General features: G+C 42.8%; 1 pseudogene; it reads left to right on the forward strand.

The window, feature by feature from the left end:
• Positions 1 to 14960, forward strand: part of LOC118714122 — a 142907-nt pseudogene that overhangs the window by 35797 nt on the left and 92150 nt on the right.

The raw sequence follows: 14960 nt of genomic DNA on the forward strand, positions 1-14960 counted from the left end.
ATTTTGGCCCCAAGAGTTTTCCATGATTCCTTTCTTGTACTCCATGGAGTAGCTTTTTTCTTTTTGCGCTCATTTCTAGGGGTAAAGAAAAGGAATTGGGGTATCAAGGTGGGGGAGGGAATCACTTAAAATGACATAGGGGGGATTAGAGGGAGGAATCTAAATGGCATAGGAGAATCAGAGGGGGGATTACCATTTTAGTAACCCCTTTTGATCCTCCTGTGTTATTTTAAGTGATTCCCCCTCCTCCCACCCCTGTGCCACTGAACACCTTCACCAGTCATCCCCCCTACCCTTTTATCAGACATTTACCCCCTGGGGCCTGCCTGGGGACTGTCACTGGGCTTGCTGGGGCCTGGATCTGGGCTGGAGCAGGGTCTGCCACTGACTGAGAACCTTCGGTCATGAGGGCGGCCGCGAGCATCAGGTAGTGTCACCAGAGACAGACCAGCACTCACCAGCTTCACTGCGTCCCATCAGCTCTAATCCTCCTGTTCTTCTACATGCATCTGCGAAAGTCTCCTCCTCTCTCCCGCCCCAAGCTCACCGCTCACTCTGACCTCCGCTCCGCCTCCACACAGCAGTGACGTCAGGACTCCGAGTAACGTCACTGGTTGCTAGACGCCAGCCGGGGTGGCCCTAGCGACCATTTTATGATAAATTAATTTTCATTCTGAGACAGTTGACACTGGTTGCTAGACGCCAGTCGGGGCGGCCCTAGCGACCAGTTTATGGTAAATTAATTTTCATTCTGAGTCAGAGCCTAGGGGTGGGCCTTATTTTCTGGGGGATGCCTTATATTTCACTTAGGAGGAAACGTGTAAGTAGATCTTATTTTTGAAGGATGTTTTATTTTCGGGGAAACACGGTACTTTTGCTTACTTCCTCATGTAATTTTTGTCTTTTTACCCAATATAATTAGCTGGCTTATGGTCTGGTGGAGAGAAGATTTTTTTTTTTTAAATAGGTTTTTGTTTTTTATTGATTTTTTTACAGAGAGGAAGAGAGAGGGATAGAGTTAGAAATTTTGATGAGAAACACCGATCAGCTGCCTCTTGCACACCCCTCACTGGGGATGTGCCCACAACCAAGGCACATGCCCTTGACCGGAATCGAACCCGGGACCTTTTAGTCCGCAGGCTGACACTCTTTAGCTAAATCAGTTTCAGTGGAGAGCAGATTTTTGTGGATGACTTGCTGCTCTCCCATGATGCCTGTTTGTTCTTACCTAATAATAAGCAAATATGTAAATTGACTATACCTCTGTTATGCCCACAGCCAATCAGGAATGAGTGTGCAAATTAACCCAACAAAAATGGTGGGTTAATTTGCAAATGCAAAAGATCAGGTTGCCTGCTATGAGGGGGAGGCTGGGCAGCAGAGGGAGCTACAGGAGTGGTAGTCTGGCCAGGAGCAAGGACTTGCAGACTCCTGGGCAGCTTGGAGTGAAGCCAGGGGAAGAAAGACCTATTATTGCATGAATATCATGCAACATGCCTCTAGTATTAGAATAAATGTTTATATAGGATTCAACCCTGACTCTGCTTAATTAGCTCAAGTAGTGACAAGCAGCACAGACTCATTGATTGCTCAGTTACACTTTCAGGGTGCTGTCACAATTTCAATATAAAAGAAATTTTAATGTATAGTTATATTCTATGTTCCTTGTGTTTTACAATTTGGGAGCCTATGTTGTGTAGTGAATTTTTGTATTTCCATATTTAAGGTAGTAATGGATATGGATGTCTGTGTGTGTCTAACAACTGCTTAAATAAGTACTTATAATTTAAAGACATTTGAGGTGGAAAATGGAAAATGTATTGATTAAGCAGACTTATCAATTTCAAAAAACATATTTTACATTTTCATTACTTTACATTTTATGTGTCTTTTCATAATAACATAGAGGTGAGAAAACAAAATATAGATTTTTTTTTAATATGTATTAGGTTGGACAGGGTGGCAGGGTCTGAGCCATTCTAAATATCATTACTAAATGCTATTTTTGCTAATTGTTAAAAGGTAGCATAGTATTGAAGCAGGAATTTTAGGGGAATATAGTCAGGCTTAGGAATTTTTTAGAATTGGGGTTTATGGAAAAACACAGGACTATTGACCAGGAGAAGGTATATTTCCTTAAGACATGGGAGCAGCAACAGTTCCATTTACATAAGACAAGGGAACTGGAAGTAGCCAAGAAAGGTATATATTTACAAAATAAAGGGAAGAAAGCCATTTATTTAAATGGAAAGCAAGAAAGCCCAGAGGAATGGAAGGACTATAAGTGAGGAGGGTCTCAGGGATCACAGCAGCCAATTTGAAGGGGAATACTGACCAATCAGAAGGGATAAAAGGACAAAGGAACTTCAGCCTTTATAAACCATAGGAAAAGAAACTCAGAGGGGACCCTTTTCCTCTCCCTAGTTTGGGAGTCTATTCTGTGTTATCTTCCCTCTTCCCATGTGGGAGTCTGTACTTGTTCTTCAATAAATCTTCACATTTGCTATACAACTTTCTGTCCGTGGATTCATTCTTCAATTCCAGTGGACAAAGAATCTTAGTTCCAGTCCAAAAATTCGGTATCATTATTTTGCAGATTCAGATGTCTATAAATAGAATGAGCTTAACAGAAATCCAATCCCAAAGTAGAGCCAACTGCAAATAAGAAATCTGTTACAAAGCGAGTCCCCAAGAGATGGACCACCGGAGCCAATTTGATTAAGCATGCTAGAATTTATTACAGATTCGAATCTGGACTCAAACCATGGCTGACCCAACAGCCAGTAAACACCCAGGTAAGAGCCCCGATGGAGGGGCAGTCCCTCCAGAGCGCTCACACAAAAACACAGACAAACACACACCTACCGCGGCCAGTCAGGCTCTCCGGAATGGGGATCCCTCATGGTCCTGGCTGGGGATTCCAGTCATGATCCCCAAGGACCACCAGGGAGCCGAGTCCGATGCAATAAACAAAAGAGCCATCTCCATGCTAGCATGGGCTGTCCCACTCATGCCGGCAGCATGGCGGAAGAGAGCGAATTTCGCCCAGTCCAGGGGTTTTACTCAGGTCGGTGATGTCACTGCCTCGGCTAACCCTGATTGGCCCCTCAGGACTAAATTCTAAAGACTGGGGACAGCCTGCAGGGTTGGTTCCCAGTCACACCCTGCTGAACATTGGAATGTGGCCCTATTGTGCCCATAATACAAAAGCAGAACTAAAGGTTATCTACAGTTTCTACCCCTGAAGCTACTGAGTCAGTGGGAGTCAATCTCCTGCAACTACCCTATTGTTCAAGCAAGTAATCGAAGGTCGAAGTCAGATAGCAAGGTTAAAATTCAAACAGCAGTTTTTACTCAAGTGTGAGTGCTACCATATTTCAAAATCAACATGCAACTGACCAACATGCAATGGTTAAGCTTTGTATGTAAATCTCCCACCTCCTTTACTTGTTAGAGGATATAAAACTACCTAGCTGACAACCACATCAACATTGAATTCCCCAAGCAGGGGACCCTTTGAGTTCTGTAATGTATTCTCTCTTTTTTTTTTTTTTTTTTTTTTTTAATATATTTTATTGATTTTTTACAGAGAGGAAGGGAGAGAGATAGAGAGCTAGAAATGTCGATGAGAGAGAAACATTGAGCAGCTGCCTCTTGCACACCCCCTACCGGGGATGTGCCCGCAACCAAGGTACATGCCCCTGACCGGAATCGAACCCAGGACCTTTCAGTCAGCAGACCGATGCTCTACCGCTGAGCCAAACCGGTTTTGGCTGTAATGTATTCTCAAAACTACCAAAGTGCAATTTGTTCTCTTCTCATATATCTATAAATTTTTTTAAAGATAGGGAAAGGTACAATTATGTGGACTAAAAGGGGCCACATGCTCAACTGACTAACTCACGAAAGGCCAGTGTGACAGCCTTGCATACTCAAGAGCTCTTAGTAAATACAAAGATGATTTGAAATTAAACCTTGTTGTAAAAGAGCAGTTTACAATGGGTAGTCATTATGTAGGCCAATTGTTGTGTACCCCTCAAATTATACAAGGATACTTCAAGAAGTCAAATTAAGAAGCCACACTTATTTCATAAGCTAGTGACTATGAATGGTCATCCAAATCTCTCAGCCATGAATGGTAGTAGTATCAGGCTTATACAGGCAAATATCATTAAGGTATCAATTATATCTTTAGGCATGGAATGAAGAAACTGATTTGCAAAAAGCAGTTACAGAAGCTAAATTGAGCAATTTAGTTATCTACAAAGATTAATTATAGTTTTAGGTGTTGGAGTCACTGAGTCAATGAAAACACATTTCCTGGAGCCAGTAAAGCAATTTAATTGTGCTGTCCTGGTCTCCAAGTACCTAGAAATGGATTTTGAAAGACCAGTAAAACCACAATGAATGGGTATACAATTGAATTGGATATCTTAGAAAATCAAAATAACTTCTCTATCATTTTAGCAAGCAAACAATCACAGAAGCTAGAACAGCAGGATTTAAAATTAAACAGCAGGGTTTTTTTTGTTGTTTTGTTTTTTTAAATATATATTTTATTGCTATTTTACAGAGAGGAAGGGAGAGAGATAGAGAGCTAGAAACATCGATAAGAGAGAAACATCGACCTGCTGCCTCTTGCACACCCCCTACTCGGGACGTGCCCACAACCAAGGTACGTGTTCTTGACCGGAATCGAACCTGGGACCTTTCAGTCCACAGACCCACGCTCTACCACTGAGCCAAACCGGTTTCGGCTAAACAGCAGTTTTTAATCATGATGACTGCTACCATGCTTCATTATGACAAAGATCAACTTTGATCTTTACTAAGTTTATTATCTTTTTGCATCTAACATAATATATCTGTGGAATGACAGGGTAACTTCTAACTTCCCCTTTTCTAGACTCCCAGGATAAGAAAATGGCACATGAATACAAATAATTTTTTTTTTAATCTTTTTAAAAAATATATATTTTATTGATTTTTCACAGAAAGGAAGAGAGAGGATAGAGTCAGAAACATCGATGGGAGAGAATCATCGATCAGCTGCCTCTTGCACACCCACTACCGGGGATGTGCCCGCAACCGAGGTACATGCCCTTGACCGGAATCGAACCTAGGACCTTTCAGTCCGCAGACCGACGCTCTATCCACTGAGCCAAACCGGTCTCGGCAATTTTTTTTTATCTTAATCATTGTTAACTGTTAACTTATCGCATGCTTATTTATTTATAAAATATATTTTATTGATTTTTTTACAGAGAAGAAGAGAGAGGGATAGCGTTAGAATAATTGATTAGAGAGAATCATTAATCAGCTGCCTCTTGCACACCCCCTATTGGGAATGTGCCCGCAACCAAGGGACATGCCCTTGACTGGAATCAAACCTGGGACCTTTCAGTCCGCAGGCGGATGCTCTGTCCACTGAGCCAAACTGGTTTCGGCTCACATGCCCATTTAAATAAAACAAAGCATGTGCCTATCAGTTTACTTATTATCCAATCCCAGTGATTTCCCAGCTTTGCTTTCTCCCACCTCCCTAATATATCACTAATAGATTATAGGTAACCCACTTATGCCTCCTCCTTTGGTGGTAATTTATTAAAATAGATGAAAAATCGAAATAAGACACACTGGGTCTGGGGCCACCTGTCACTACTAGAGCCAAATTAAGCAGAGACAGGTTTAAATAATATATAACCCTTTATTCCAATAATGCCAGCAGTATGGGGAGAGCAGATGGTCACACTGAAAATTCTTTTCACACTCCCTTGACAGTTGGCTGATTATATACACACATGAGGTAGAATATAGAAACATATAGCTCAGAACTTCAAGTATAACATGGAAAGGGGAGGGGAGGGCCTGCAGTCTAGCCTTCAGGAACTCAAAGTCCAATAACAAGGTGATTAATCTTCTATGACATTAGGAACAGCTCAGCCCCTTCTTAAGACCAAAGAATGAAGAGTCCCAGAGGTCAGGGTTTGGGCACAGCCTCCAGATCAAAGCATGTCCTGACCTTAGTCTGTTCCCCAAATGCAATTCTTTTCTGAGTAATAGGCCCATTGATGCATCTTATTTTTTATTGTCCGTTTTATCCTCCAGTTTCTCAGAGTCTGTAAGAAATCTTATTTAGGAGAAACCAAGATGACAGCATAGGTAAACACCTAAACTGCTGCCTCACATAACAATTTCAAAACTACAACTAAAAGAAAAATAAACATCATCCTGAACCCACAGGAAGGCTGAATGAGTGGAAATTCTACAACTAGAAGGGAAGAGAAAAGCACACTGGAACTTACAGAAGCTGTGAAAGGCAGAGGTATAGAGATGGCTGGCAACTGAGTACGAGGCTGGCTTTCTCAATCAGAAAGGAGACAAAAGTTCCCAACTGCACTAAATTTTAGTTCTGGGTAAGACTCTGGGAACCCAGACTCATATGAGAAATTGGATTGTCTGGCAGCATGCACAACTTGAGGACAACTTTCCCTAAGAGGTGCTTGCAGGGATTCTGCGGGACACTAGGAGCCAGGGGCCTCTTAGCACAGGGCTGACAGGAAGCCAGAGCTGTTTGCCCTGCCCGGAGATCCCGCCTCATGAAGCCATAGTTTTTTTGCTCCGCCATGAGACTCTGCCCCATCCAAGGTGTGCACAGAGGCTTTTGCATGTGACTGGCTGGATCTTTTGAATTTTGTCCTGTGGACCAAAAGGTTGCAGTTTCAATTCCTGGTTAGGGTACATATCCAGGTTGCAGGTTCCATCCCTAGAGTACATGCTGGAGGCAGTGAATCTATGTTTTTCTCACATCTATGTTTCTCTCTCTTTTCCTCAGTCAAAAATCAATTTAAACATTAAAAAAAAAGACAACATAAAAAGGAGGACCACAAAATGCGCAGGTGGGGTCCCCCCAACACCTGCCTTTTTTTTTCTGTTTTGAACAGACTCATGGACTGGAGCAGACTTGTAGCCTGATGGAGAAGGGCTTAGGTCTCTGTGGGACGCAGGGCCAGCTCACTGTTTACCCATCTGCCTGCCAGTGCCTGGGATCCCTCCTCTGCCCAGCGCCAAAGACACCTTGCAGAGCATTCTTATCTTGTGATGCTGCAGACTACCATGGCCATGACCCTTGGCCATCACCTCTTCTTTGACCATATTAATGATCTCATCAGGAATGTGCAAGTACTTTATGGTGCTGCTGCAGATGTGGCACTCAGGCATCTGCCAGAACTTGTCCTAAATCCCTCAATGTGTGTATCAACTAGTGCAGGTTGATGTTCATCCAGGTTCCCATTGTATGTCTCCCCACTCATATATATATATATATATATATATATATATATATATATATATATATACACACAATTTTGTACAGAGAGGAAGAGAGAGGGATAGTTAGAAACATCGATGAGAGAGTCATAGATCAGCTGCCTCTTGCACACCTTCTACTGAGGATATGCCCACAACCAAGGTACATACCCTTGACCGGAATCGAACCTGGGACCTTTCAGTTCCCAAGCCGACGCTCTATCCACTGAGCCAAACCAGTTTCGGCTGTCTCCCACTCTTAAGCTTCTCTAACAGGGTGATTCTGAGCTGTCTTCAGCAGTGATAATGAGAGCATGGTGGCAGCAGGGACCTAGGCTGCCAGTCATTTGTTGCTTCTGTCCACATGCCTGCCAGGAGCTGCCCTGCTGGGCACCCTAAATGTTTTCTTATGAGAACACTGGTGCACCAGTGGGATCCCTCAGCCTGGCTTGCAGGATCAAGCTAAAACCAGCTCTCTAACAACCCCTGAAGAGTCCTAGATTGCACATGCCAGGCCAGGGGGCCCCACTGTTCTCATATGAAAACATTTATATTCCACAATCAAGGCCAGGAAGAGACTGGCAGATTGGCCAGCTGGAGAGACCACAGTAAGACTCCAAAGCATGTCCTCCCCATTTGGAGCTGCCTATTAGCATGGAAAGATTAACATCTTTGCTGCAGGAATCAGATCCCCAGCCCTTGAATATCATTAAGCCCTTAGAAGATCCACAATACTCTGCTTATCTATTAACTGCCAATTTTGCCCATCCTTTGGCTACTTGTCATGTAAATCCAGCCCTTGAATATTACTAAGTCCTTTGAAGACCCAGCCTTTTTGCATAGCTGTAAACTGCACATTTGTTCTCTCCTCTACTTTCCCAAGAAATCTAGCCAATATAAGCAGCGGCTTATGGTAGAAGGTAAAGCAGATTCTTCTGAACCTACAACTCTCTCATGCTGCTGGTAGTATGGAATAAACACTCATAATGACTCAATCCTGTCCCTGTTTAATTAGCTCAAGTATTGACAGGCAGCATAAACAAATTGTCTGGTTACATTTCTTGAAAGTGAGAGTATAATTAAAATGTGTTCATAGACATCAATCCAGGGAATGATGGCCTTTTATTTTATCTTTTGGTTATTATTAGAAATTAAGGCTTCAAAGACTTAGAAGTTCAACTTAAGTTGGAAACAATTATATGGTTGTGATAAAAAAAAAAAAGGTATAAGACATGGAGATTCATTTTTGAGGAAAAGGGAAGAAAACTTCTTCTAAGGACAATTATTTTTCTTAAATTATCTGTTAAGTAAAGCATTATAGGGCAATTATCTCTGAAGTAGAGGCCTGGGGCACAAAATTCGTGCATGGGGGTTGGGGTGTCAGCCCATCCTGCACCCTCGCCATTTGGGGACACCTTGAAGGATGTCTGACTGCCCAATCACAGTAGGGTCGAGCCTAAATGGGCAGTCTGACATGGGCAGTCTGACATCCCTCTCACAATCCAGGACTGCTGTGTCCCAACTTCCCTCCCCTGCAGGCCTGGTCTCCCAAATTGCCCTCCCCTGCTGGCTGGTCCCACTTCAACTGTTTTCCCTTACAGGATTTCCCCCCCCCCCCCCCCCCCCCAATACCCTCCTTTGCTGCCTGGTCTCCCACAACTGCCCTCCGCTGAGTGCATGGTCACCCCTAAATTCCCTCCCCTTCTAGCTATCTTGTGGCAGCCATCTTTGACCACATGGGGGCAGCCTTCTTGTGTGTGATGAGCAATTTGCATATAACTCTTTTATTAGATAGGATGGATAAGGTTTGTGAAAAATTGTAAAAAGGTCTATGAAATGTAAGGTTTATAAAGCTTGTGAAAGCTTTATTTTAAAAAATTGTTGCATTTTCTCTGCAAAATTTAGTAATTAAAATTGTGTGTTCTACATACTGGAAATTAATTCTTTTCAATGCTCAGTGCATACTTCCAATAAGCCATGTGTAATGTTTTAAGACCTTAAATGTTATTTGTTCTGTATATACTGAAATTACATATTGAATCTAAACATATATTTATAATAATAAAAGTATAATATACTAATTAGATTGGACAGCCAAAGTGAAACATCTGGTCACCTTATTTTAGGAGTGATGAACTCCTTTAGCTTTTTCTTATCTGTGAAGCTCTTTACCTGCCCTTCAATTCTGAATAATAGCTTTGCTGGGTATAATAATCTTGGTTGTAGGTTCTTGCCATTCATCACTTGCCATTCCTGTCTGGCCTGCATAATTTCTGTTGTAAGAAATCAGCTGACAATTGAATGGGTGCTCCTTTGTAGGTAATTATTTTTCTCTTGCTGCTTTTAATATTATCTCTTTGTCTTTTGCCCTTGGCATTTTAATTATGATGTGTCTTGGAGTGGACCTCTTTGGATTCCTTTTGTTTGGAGTTCTGTGTAATTCCTGGACTTAGTCTATTTCTTTCACCTCGTGGGTGATGTTTTCTGTCATTATTTCTTCAAAAAGGTTTTTGGTGTCTTGCTCTCTCTCTTCTTCTGGCACCCCAATAATTTTGATGTTGGTATGCTTGAAGTTGTCCCAGAGGCTTCTTACACTATCTTCAAATTTTTGGATTGTTTTTGCTTTTCTTGTTGAGTGTTCTTTATTTCTTTGTATTTCAAATCTTTGACTTGATTCTTGCGTTCCTCTAATGTGCTGTTGGATCTCTGTAAAAGAAATTTTTTTTTTTTAAATTTCAGTCAGTGTATGTTTAATTTCTAGTTAGTCCTTTTTCAGATCCTAGAGGGCCTTGCTAAATTTATGGGCTTTTTCTAGGAAATTCTTGAAAAATCTTATTACTGTGGTTTTGAACTCTATTTCCAGTCATTTGTTTTCCTCCATTTCTTTCATTTGTGATCTGTTTCTTTGTCTTCACATTTTCGCTGCTTCCCTGAGTTGGGAGGAAAGCTTTGTGTGCTTGATGTCCTATCTGGACCAGTGGATTGGCCTCCAGAGGTGCCTGACCCTTTGTGAAATGTGTGTACAGCCTTGTTGTAGTTAAGTCTTGATTGCTGTTGGTATCACTGGAGGAATTGACCCCCAAGCCAACTCGGTGTGAGGGTCAGCTGTATCTACTATGGGATACATTTCTGTGCTAGAGACAGCCTTCTGAGACAAAACTTGCAAAATTGCAAAAGCCTGTATGCTTAACTTGAATGAGGCCATCTTAGGGCTGAGCAGACATTCTTGGCTTCCCATCAGCGATGTCATAGGAGGCCCCTGTGTCTAAGTGTTCTTTGGTAATCGCTGAAAAACACCTCTGAGAGAAAGCCACCCTCGAATTTCGCCTGCTGCCAGACAGTCGAGTTTCTTCCCCAATGAATTTGCATTTTCAGATTCTCACCTGGAATTGGAGTTCAGCACAATCAGGAGCTTCCAGTTCACTCCAGCTAGAGAAAGCCAGCAGCGCACTCAGGAATCAGTCCTCTCTGTGTACTTGCATGTGTGCCTCCAGACCTTTGACTTTTGCAGCTCCCCTAAGTTTCCACCTGACAGTCCAGATTCCCATTTAAGAGCCTGGGTTTCAAGGAGCTCACCCAAAACTGGGGTTCAGTGCAGTTGTAACTGAGGTTCAGCACAGTTGGGAGCTTCTGACTCCCTCCTGCTAGGGAAAGCCAGCAACCTCTTGCGTGCGCCTCAGACCACTGCCCTCCATAGCTCCCCCGAATCTCTGTGTGCCTTCTCTCTGACAATCCAGACTCCCCCGTATGAGCCTAAGTACACAGGATCTTGCCCAGAACTGGGGTTCAGTGCAGTCAGAGCTTCCTTCTTCCTTCTGCCAGAAAAAGCTAGGCTTCTGCCAGAGAAAGCTAGCACCCTTCCTCTTTGTGCATGCATTTCCTTACCTCAGCCCTTTGCAGCTCCATCTAATTGTAGAATTTCCATTCAGCCAGCTTTCCTGTGGTTCTGGATGATGTCCGTTCTTTTTGTTGTAGTTTTGAAATTGTTGTGCAAGGCAGCTATTTAGGTGCTTACCTATGCCACCATCTTGGTTTCTACCTCTAATTTACTTTCAATATACATGAATCTGTGCCCCAGGGCATTTGTAAGTATCCTATATAATAAAAGAGTAATATGCAAATCAACCATCACTCCATCACAAAGATGGTGGCACCCATAGCCACAAGATGGCAGCACCCAGTCCCCTCAGGCCTTTCAGCCTGCCCAGGATTTGTGGGGACCAAGCAGCGAGGCTAAATCTGTTCCTAGACATGGCAGACAGAGTTTGGAAAGCAGGGCTTGTGGGCTTCCTTAGATGGCAATGGTGGGAACACCCCCAGGCCTAGCAGACACAGCCTGGACAGCTAGGGCATGGGGTCTTCCTTAGTGTGTCTGTATAGGTGAAGTCCCCAGGCCTGGCAGACAGAGCACACTGCAGCATATTGGGGCTTTGTTCACATGGCGATAGTAGATAGAGAGCAGACAGCAGGACATTAGGATTTCATATCTATGGCTGTGGTGAAGCCCCCAGATCCCAAAAAGAGCAGATAACTATGGGGAGTGGAACTACGCCATTAGTGGAAAATCCCCTGAGAGTTCCTGGATTGGAGAGGATGCAGGTTGGGCTGAGGGAACCCCATGCACGATTTTCATGCCCAAGGCCTCTAGTCCTACAATAAAAGTGTAGTATACAAATTGTCCCCTCAATCAGGAATTTGACCAGGGAGTACGTCGGCCAGGGGAAGGGAAGGAGGTCCTGACTGGCTGCCACTAGAGACCCTACTAGTGCACAAACTTTTTTGCCCTGGGCCTCTAATATATACACTGTATATATATATATATATATATATACACTGAGTGACCAGATTGTTTTGACCATCCCGTCAATAGTTCGATGGGCCCTTTCACCTTCAATACTGCAGCCAATCTTTTCTGGGCATTGACTCCAAGAGATGTTGAAAGGTGATGGAGAAATCTGACACCATGCCTGATAAATAGCACTGTCCAGTTCTGTGAGATTGGATGCTTGTGGAACCAGCTGCCTGATGGCTCTTTTAACTTCGTTCCACAAATGCTCAGTTGGATTGAGATCTGGTGATGGTGGGGGCCACCTAAGCAAGGTAATGTCTCCCTCATGTTCTTGAAACCACTCCTGCACAATATGAGCACCGTGGCATGGAGCATTGTCTTGTTGGAGGAAGCCATCTACACTGGGATATGCCATCAACATGATAGGGGGTCAATTCCTCCAGTGATACCAACAGCAATCAAGGCTTAACTACAACAAGGCTGTACACACAATTCACAAAGGGTCAGGCACCTCTGGAGGCCGATCCACTGGTCCAGATAGGATGAACTTAATCAGCAATGATACTTAGACCTATTGTGCTATTCAGATGTTCCATATGAATTAAAGGGCCTAAATCATGCCAGGAAAACATGACCCAAACTATAACACTACCTTGAAGGGTTGTACTCATGCTTGTGGGTGCATGGTTTCATGTTTTCTGCAAAATTCTCAACCTACCATCTGCAACTGAAAATGTGTTCATTGGACCATGTGACTTTTTTCCAATGTTTGACTGTCTAATCCTTGTGCTCCTGTGTGAACTGGAGAGTTTTATCTTAGTAATTGCAGATAGCAAAAATATTGGAATAGGCCTTTGGCTTTTTATTCAATAAAATTGTATAGCAAATTTGCCTGCAAATATCAGGTGGTCATAATAATCTGGCCACTCGGTGTGTTTATTATGTATACACACACACACAAACCACATATATATAGTGCGTTCAGAGATCATTTGAGAGGATTAAGAACTCCAGTAATTTGATGCACTGTTACCCTTCTGTTGTCTTGTACCAATCTTGCCACTCTCCGTTCTGTACTAACATTGATCAGTCGCTGATGACCACAATTCACATGTTCAGACCCAGATTTTCGACTAACAGTCCAGTCTTTAAACACTTTAACAACAGCTGCTCTTGAACATTCAAGAAATTCAGCTGTTTTGCTGATAACTTGCTCCATGGCTCTAAGCACCAACAATCACCCCACGTTCAAAGGCTGTTGTTAATTCATGTTGTTTGCCCATATCTTCAGAAAAAATTATTTCTTCAGAAAAAATCATTTCTACTGTCGTAGTAAACAACCTGCTTCCCTATTTATAATGGTCTGGCCCTCTAGCAACTTCAGCACAAAATTACAGCTAGTTTACCTGTAATAATAAACATTAAATGGTCATAATAACCTGGCCAGTCAGTGGTGTGTGTGTGTGTGTGTGTGTGTGTGTATACAAATATATATTTTTTAAAAATGTAGTTGATATAAAGTTTAGTACTACCCACTGGGGTCTCAGAATTTACTTCCTGCTACTAAGGGCAAACTATAGTATATAATACCTATATATACTATAGATATTACACACTATAATATCTCTATTAGTATATTATAGAGATATTATATATTAGTATATTAGTATAGAGATATTAGTATATTATAGAGATATTATATATTATATAGAATCTAATACATTATATATTATATTAGACTCTAATCCTGCTCATTGTTCTTTACATACCTATACAGTATATATAAAGTGGTAATATGCAAATTTGTCTGGGATTCCTTAACAGTCACGACTGGCTCCAAGTCTTAACAGTCATGACCAGCACAGCTCCAAGCATGCTCCCACACCAGTGGACACACACAGGGGGCCTCTGCATATGAGCTGCAGGGGAAACACTTTTCTGACAGCTCACTGGCTAAGCTCCCTGTACACCACTGGCAGTGTTCTTGGTAACTTGGGTTATAAGAATCCAAGAAGGTGATCCACCTCACTCCTGGAGGAAAAAACAAAGGTTCACTGCTGGAGGGGCTAAGAAATGTCATATCCTGCCCTAGTGGGTCTGGCTCAGTGGAGAGACAGCTTGGCCTGCCAACTGCAGGGTCCAGGTTCTATTATAATCAAGGGCATGTTCCATGGGGTGCAGGCCTAAGCCATTACTAGGACATTCCCTGAAGGCTCTCCACTGTGAGAGTGGGCAGGCTGAGCGAAAAGACTCCCTCCCCTAGTGCATGAATTTCATGCACTGGGCTTCTAGTGTAATTATATATTAGAGGCCCAGTGCATGACATAAGAAGTGGGAGAGAAAAGGTGGGAAAGGGGGATACTAAGTCCAGCCCACACCTTCTTGCAGCCCAGGAGCCCTGAGGGGGTGTCCAACAGCTGTGAAGCAGGGGAGGCCCAACCACCACCGCTGTGCTCACTAGATATGACCCCAGCTTTTGGCTGGGTGGTACTCTTCCTGTGGGAGTGCACTGACCAACAGGGGAAACCCCTGCATTGAGCATATTCCCTGTGGTGGTCAGTGCATGTCACAGTGACTGGTCATTCTGCCATATGGTTGATTTGTGATTTGCATATTAGCCTTTTATTATGTAGGATATAAAAACCAGGAAAAGCCATTTCCTTTAATTTTCTCTACTGAAAATGCCCTCTGAAAAAAGTGATGTTTCTAAACCACTTAAGAAATCTTTTGTAGCTGAAACTGGTTTGGCTCAGTGGATAGAGCATCGGCCTGTGGACTGAAAGGTCCCAGGTTCGATTCCGGTCAAGGGCAGCTGATGGATGTCTCTCCCTCATCAATGTTTCTAACTCTCTATCCTTCTCTC

Source organism: Pipistrellus kuhlii, unplaced genomic scaffold (genome assembly GCF_014108245.1).
Source record: "Pipistrellus kuhlii isolate mPipKuh1 unplaced genomic scaffold, mPipKuh1.p scaffold_m20_p_98, whole genome shotgun sequence".
Lineage (NCBI taxonomy): Eukaryota > Metazoa > Chordata > Mammalia > Chiroptera > Vespertilionidae > Pipistrellus > Pipistrellus kuhlii.